Here is a 6,000-nt window from a genome sequence, read left to right on the forward strand (position 1 = left end):
TGCGTGTTTGCATCTGAGTATTTCAACACTATTTTCGTTTTTGAATAGGATGCTGCAATGGGAAGATCTGAGAATAATATATATTTGAAATTCTACACTGCCAGTGCAAATTACAAGGATTCTTTGATGAAATATTTACAGGATTTTTAGCAAGATCGGATCAACCAAATCATTAGTCACACTAGTTCCCCCTATTATGATACAAAGTTGTTTGCACTAGTAAGCTATTTTTGCAACACATTACAAACCTTAGTACATGTGCAATCCATATATAAAGTCTATTGTTAAGACAACTCAGTAGGAAGACAGACTAGATTAGTACATTTCGAAACTGATGAGCAGTATGTTTAACCTTTTGGAGATTCTTTTTCTTCCTCTATGTTGCAGGGTTTGCAAGCTCTTTAGCAGGAACGGCTGGTACTATGTTTTGGGGCTGCATGCATCAAAATAAATTAGTAAATTAAAACAATGCGGATTCCCAGGTGTATGCTTCTTTCAGCTGATTAGACTGATTGTATTAAACATGGGTTTGGAACAGCGCAGAGCATAAGATGATATGCATGCGTAATTACCAGTGTTGCCTAGTAATGTACAATCCTGACTCCCGACTCAAAATCAAATAGCAATTACAAATAAGGAGATAGAACCATAAGAACAAAAATAGAACCCAGAAAAAGAATGAAAAGTAAAGGTAATTCTAACTTTGCCCGCAACATTAGAGTTAGCTTTAAAACTCCATTTAAATCAGCACTTTTAGCAAATATTTCAAAGAAGTACGAATTTTAGATGATCAAGATTAATTATAAACAACAAACAGATCCTAAACAACAAAACCCCAATAAAACATAATCAAAGAAAAACCCATTTGTAACATCATCATCACAAATACATTAGCATAAATCATATTAGATGATCACGATTAATTATAAGAACTCAACATTAATGAATAAGGATAGAGACAGTGACTGTGTAAGTAAAAAAAAAGACAAACAAGACATACTATTATACAGAGACTTACAAGAGACCAAGTAAAACAAAGACAAACAAGACATACTATTATACAGAGACTAACAAGAGACTTACACAGAGACAAACAAGACATACTTACTATTTGCTTAATATGCCTAAATCCAGGGGAGCTCTGTCCAACAAGCCCATTACTGATATAAAGGCACAAGAACTGTTAGTTTAGGGACTTGGGATGATTAATGTCTATAAATCATCTCAACACCAAGAATATCTAATGAAGCACATATAAGATATAACCATGTCGTGCTAAAACTTTTGAATGGATGAGCTCTAGCAGTATACATATATATATATATATATTAAGTCATTAATAAATCAGGGATAATTCAAAGCTTAGATATGATCAAAGGCAAATGACTATGTGCATTTGATGCGTGTATCATCCTCATTGAACTTTGTCACATCCACATATCAATAGATTTGGTATTCTCCACAGTTCAATGGCTCATTCAAAAATATTTGTTTTAAATTATAAGGTCAGAAGAAAGTACAAAAAATCCTGAATTTTTGTGAAAAACAAACTATAATTATAACAGACTTAGTCGATCTCTCCTTGAATATGCACATCGCGTTAATAAACGTCCCTTCAATTTAGCCCAAAATGCATGCATTATAACACAAACATATTCTAAAACTGATATGACTTTTATAGTAGTCGACTCGAATTCTGTCAAATAACTATTCATTATATCAGAATATAACACAACACAATCTATACCATGTACTATATACACAAGGAGAATGCAAGGCAAAAGTAATAATATATTTGTAATGAGAAATAATGGAGTTTGCTTATTACATACCACATGCCAGTCTACCTCTTGCATTGCCAGTGGAAAGGCTAAGCTCATGACCACCTAAATAGATAAACAAATGCAAGTGAGAACATGGAATAAACAAATCTTTGCACACAGAAGATATATTGAATCCATTCCTAATTTCCTATACATAACATTCACATATCATTATATCAGGCATGCAAGGCAGAAGTTCAAAACGAGAAAAATAAAATATTACCCTTTCTGAGGTCATCCTCAAGTTCATGAACAACCAAGGCTCTTCCAATTACTGCATTTGGCCCACTAAGTTCCCATTCAAGTATAACTAAGAATGAATTAGAACATAGCAAAGTGTAAAATTACCAAGGTCTAGAGAAATATCTATGTATTGACAATTGTTGCTTCTGCCACACCTGCATTTATTACATAGAAGGAAAATGTATCAGTAAGGATAAGTTTATAAACAATAATTTGATTGGAACCCATAATATGGACCCTAATGAGTGCTCAAAGTTAATCATGGGCATAATTCTCATCATCTTAGTTTCACACAATAGAGAGCCCTGGAAAGATTCTTATCATTTGTTTCGAGGAATAAAGAGCAATGTTGAAATACTAATTAAGGCACGTAATTGACTTCCTCAAAGCTATTTCAAGGCTAAATACACTAATCGGTCAAATTTATATTATAAATACTAGCCCGTAATAACCAATCTAAGCAGAGTAATAGAATAGTCCATTACCATCGACATTAACAATAAAGTTTCCCAGGTCACCCGCATGACGAACTTCATCTTCAGGAGCACCGTGTGTGAATCCTTCCGGATTGAAATGTGGTCCTGCAGTTCCACATCACATTCAACCAAAATTACAACAAAATCATATAAATAGCCAACAGAAAAACACAAAAATGCCTACCAAAGCTACAAAAACATAAAAAATCCAACCTTTGGACATACACCCATTCGTAGTATCCCCAAATTGACAAACACAATTTAACTTAAAAATTAAATCATATAACATACATATACAAAAGCATAAACCAATGAGTAACGCAACGCACCTTCTAATCCAACTTAATCAAGTGAATACCTAAAGATTAAATCCACTACCATATGCAAAAAACCGTCATGTATATATACAAAAAATTAAAAAGAATTAATAACTCCAAAATACATTGAATTAAAAAAAAGCACCATACACAGGACATATAATCAAATTAGGGTTCTGATTTGAAAAAACCCAATTTAACAAATTAGGGTTTTGAATAAAAAAATCCCAATTTATAATTTTTTTCTTCATGTGGAGAACACTAGTTTGATTTGAGAATAAAGATGAGATAAGCTTACAAAGCTTAACAACCGAGCTTTAGCTGAATTGAGATGATGAACACAGAGAGATGGTGAGCGAAGGTGAGATGGTGAGAAGAGGTGAGATGAGTGGAATTCCGATGGTGAAGTGAGCTGTCGAGGTGAAAGTGAACGGGGTAGTGGAGTGTTTAGTCGAGAGAGAGAGAGAGGAGTGCTAAGAGAGAGATGGTGAGGAATTTTTATGTCTGAAGAGGGAAAATAATGGGGGAACCAAAATATTGGCTAATGAGCGGGGTGAAATTTTAGGATAATGGGGGCAAATTTTGACTAAGGGGGGAAATATAAAGATGGGTGTGAATTGAAATTTTTTTAGGTAACTTTAGACATCGGTTTTAAAATAACTGTTGTCTTCGAATTACAATGACATCAAAAAAACACGGGATGATGTTATAAATTCTTTTAACATCAGTGGCAAACATAACCGATGTCTAATGTGTGATGTCTATTAACATTTTTCTTGTAGTGTGTATAGTATGACTTTCCAGCCGAAGTTGTTAGAGAAGATAAAGAAATGTCAAGAAGAAGTAATGGATCAGGACATGAATCGTTTGGTAGGTGCAGAATTGTGCACACAAAAGGACGAACAAGGTATTCTTAGGTTTTCTTCTAGAATTTGGATTCCACCAGTGACAGAGCTGAAGAATGAAATTTTACAGGATGCTCATAGTTCAAGGTATTCAATCCATCCCGGGAGTACCAAAATGTACAGAGATTTAAAGGAAAATTATTGGTGGCCATATATGAAGAGAGAAATTGCAGAATGAGTTAGCAGATGTTATATATGTCAGAGAATTAAAGCAGAGCATCAAAGACCAAGTGGATTGCTACAGCCATTGGAGATTCCAGAGTGGAAGTGGGAACATATTGCCATGGATTTCATAGTTGGATTACCAAGGACACGGGCTAATCATGATGCCATTTGGGTTATATTGGATAGACTTACCAAGTCAGCTCATTTTCTGCCTATAAATGAAAGATTTTCGCTCAACAAGTTAGTCCATATGTACCTGAAGGAAATTATAGCTCGTCATGGAGTTCCTGTATCTATTATATCTGATCGAGATCCAAGATTTAATTCAAGATTTTGGAAGAGTTTTCAAGAATGTTTGGGAACAAGACTGAATATGAGTACAGCTTACCATCCACAGACGGACGGCCAGAGTGAAAGAACGATCCAGACAATTGAAGATATGTTACGTGTTTGTGCTATTGATTTCAAAGGAAGTTGGGACGAGCATTTACCTCTGGTAGAATTTGCTTATAACAACAGTTTTCACGCCAGTATTGGGATGCCACCCTACGAAGCTCTTTACGGACGCAAGTGTAGATCTCTGCTGTATTGGGACGAAGTAGGAGAACAAAAAATACTTGGACCTGAATTAGTACAGCACACAAAGGAAGTTGTTGAAGTTATCCAGAAGAGATTGATAGCAGCACAAGACCGTCAAAGGAAATATGCAGATCAATCAAAGAAAGACATGGAATTCGAAGAAGGAAGCTTAGTATTACTGAAAGTATCACTCTGGAAGGGATTAACAAGATTTGGAAAGAAAGGAAAGTTGAGCCCACAATATGTTGGACCTTTTGAGATTCTAAAGCGCGTTGGCAAAGTAGCTTACGAATTGGCGTTACCTCCGCACATGGAGCACATTCACATTGTTTTTCACGTATCTATGCTTAAGAAGTATAATCCAGACTCCAGGCATGTAATAGAATATGAGCAAATAGAGCTTCAGGCAGACTTGTCATATGTAGAGAGTCCGACAGAAATTCTAGAGAAAAGAGATAAAGTATTAAGAAATAAAGTGGTAAAGTTAGTAAGAGTATTGCGGAGAAACCCAAAGGTTGAAGAGTCAACCTGGGAGCTAGAAAGTGATATGAAAGAAAAGTACCCTCATTTGTTTTCTTAGGAGATTCTGAGGATAGAATCCTTTTAAGGTGGAAGGATGTAATATCCGGGATATATCGTGTAATTATTTTGCTAATAAATAATTATTATATGTGTTCAGTATCTATTCTGTGAATTATTTATTAAGTGTTAAATGTGTTTGGATGTTTAAAAATAATATTAATTGAGTATTTTAATTTTTATATGTCTAAAATAAAATATAGATAATTTTCATATCTTCCTAATTATTTTTATGTTGATTTATGTTTTTATAGGAAATATATGGATTTTATAAAATCTTTTTCCGAGTATTTAAAAACTATTTTATACAAACGGGAACCAACCGACGTCATCCGTTTTTATGTTTTATAACCCGAAACTCTTCCGAAAACTCCTTCCTAACCTATTGCAATATTCCGAGCATTTTCCATGTATTGACTTTTTCGATCCGGCGTTCGGTTTGTCCTGCGCGGGTCCCGGTGCAACATTTTCGATACATTATTCGTTTCGGTAAATCGTTAAAACTCATATTTTCGATAAACGGGATCTTTTTATTAAACTATAACAATTATCACCTCGTAATACGTGTAACCAGGCGCTGAGACCAAGACCGCAGTACAAATTGTACTGGTTTGGATAATTATCCCGAAAACCGGTACCGTTTGGATCAGTTTTTATGAATAAACGTACCATTTTGTATCTGAAATGATCCAACGGGATACTAATTTTCCGTAAATATAAATAGCCTTTACCGTATTTTATTCCGTATCAAAAATCGTTTGCAGTCAGTAATTATATAATTTTCCAGAGAAAATACTTATATTCATATAATCTTCTGAAAATCAAACCACAAATTGAAGGTGTTAGTGAAGTCCGATTGGAACGCTCGAGTAACCAAAACAGAGGTTTTGAGGTGTTCTTTCAGTTTCTTCAA

General features: G+C 34.5%; 1 pseudogene; it reads right to left on the bottom strand.

Moving 5' to 3' along the window:
* Nucleotides 1-376: 376 nt before the first annotated feature.
* On the bottom strand, nt 377-2,940 carry LOC141679600 (superoxide dismutase [Cu-Zn], chloroplastic-like; annotated as a pseudogene).
* Nucleotides 2,941-6,000: the final 3,060 nt, after the last annotated feature.

The sequence above is a fragment of the Apium graveolens genome, chromosome 8 (genome assembly GCF_009905375.1).
Source record: "Apium graveolens cultivar Ventura chromosome 8, ASM990537v1, whole genome shotgun sequence".
Classification (NCBI taxonomy): domain Eukaryota; kingdom Viridiplantae; phylum Streptophyta; class Magnoliopsida; order Apiales; family Apiaceae; genus Apium; species Apium graveolens.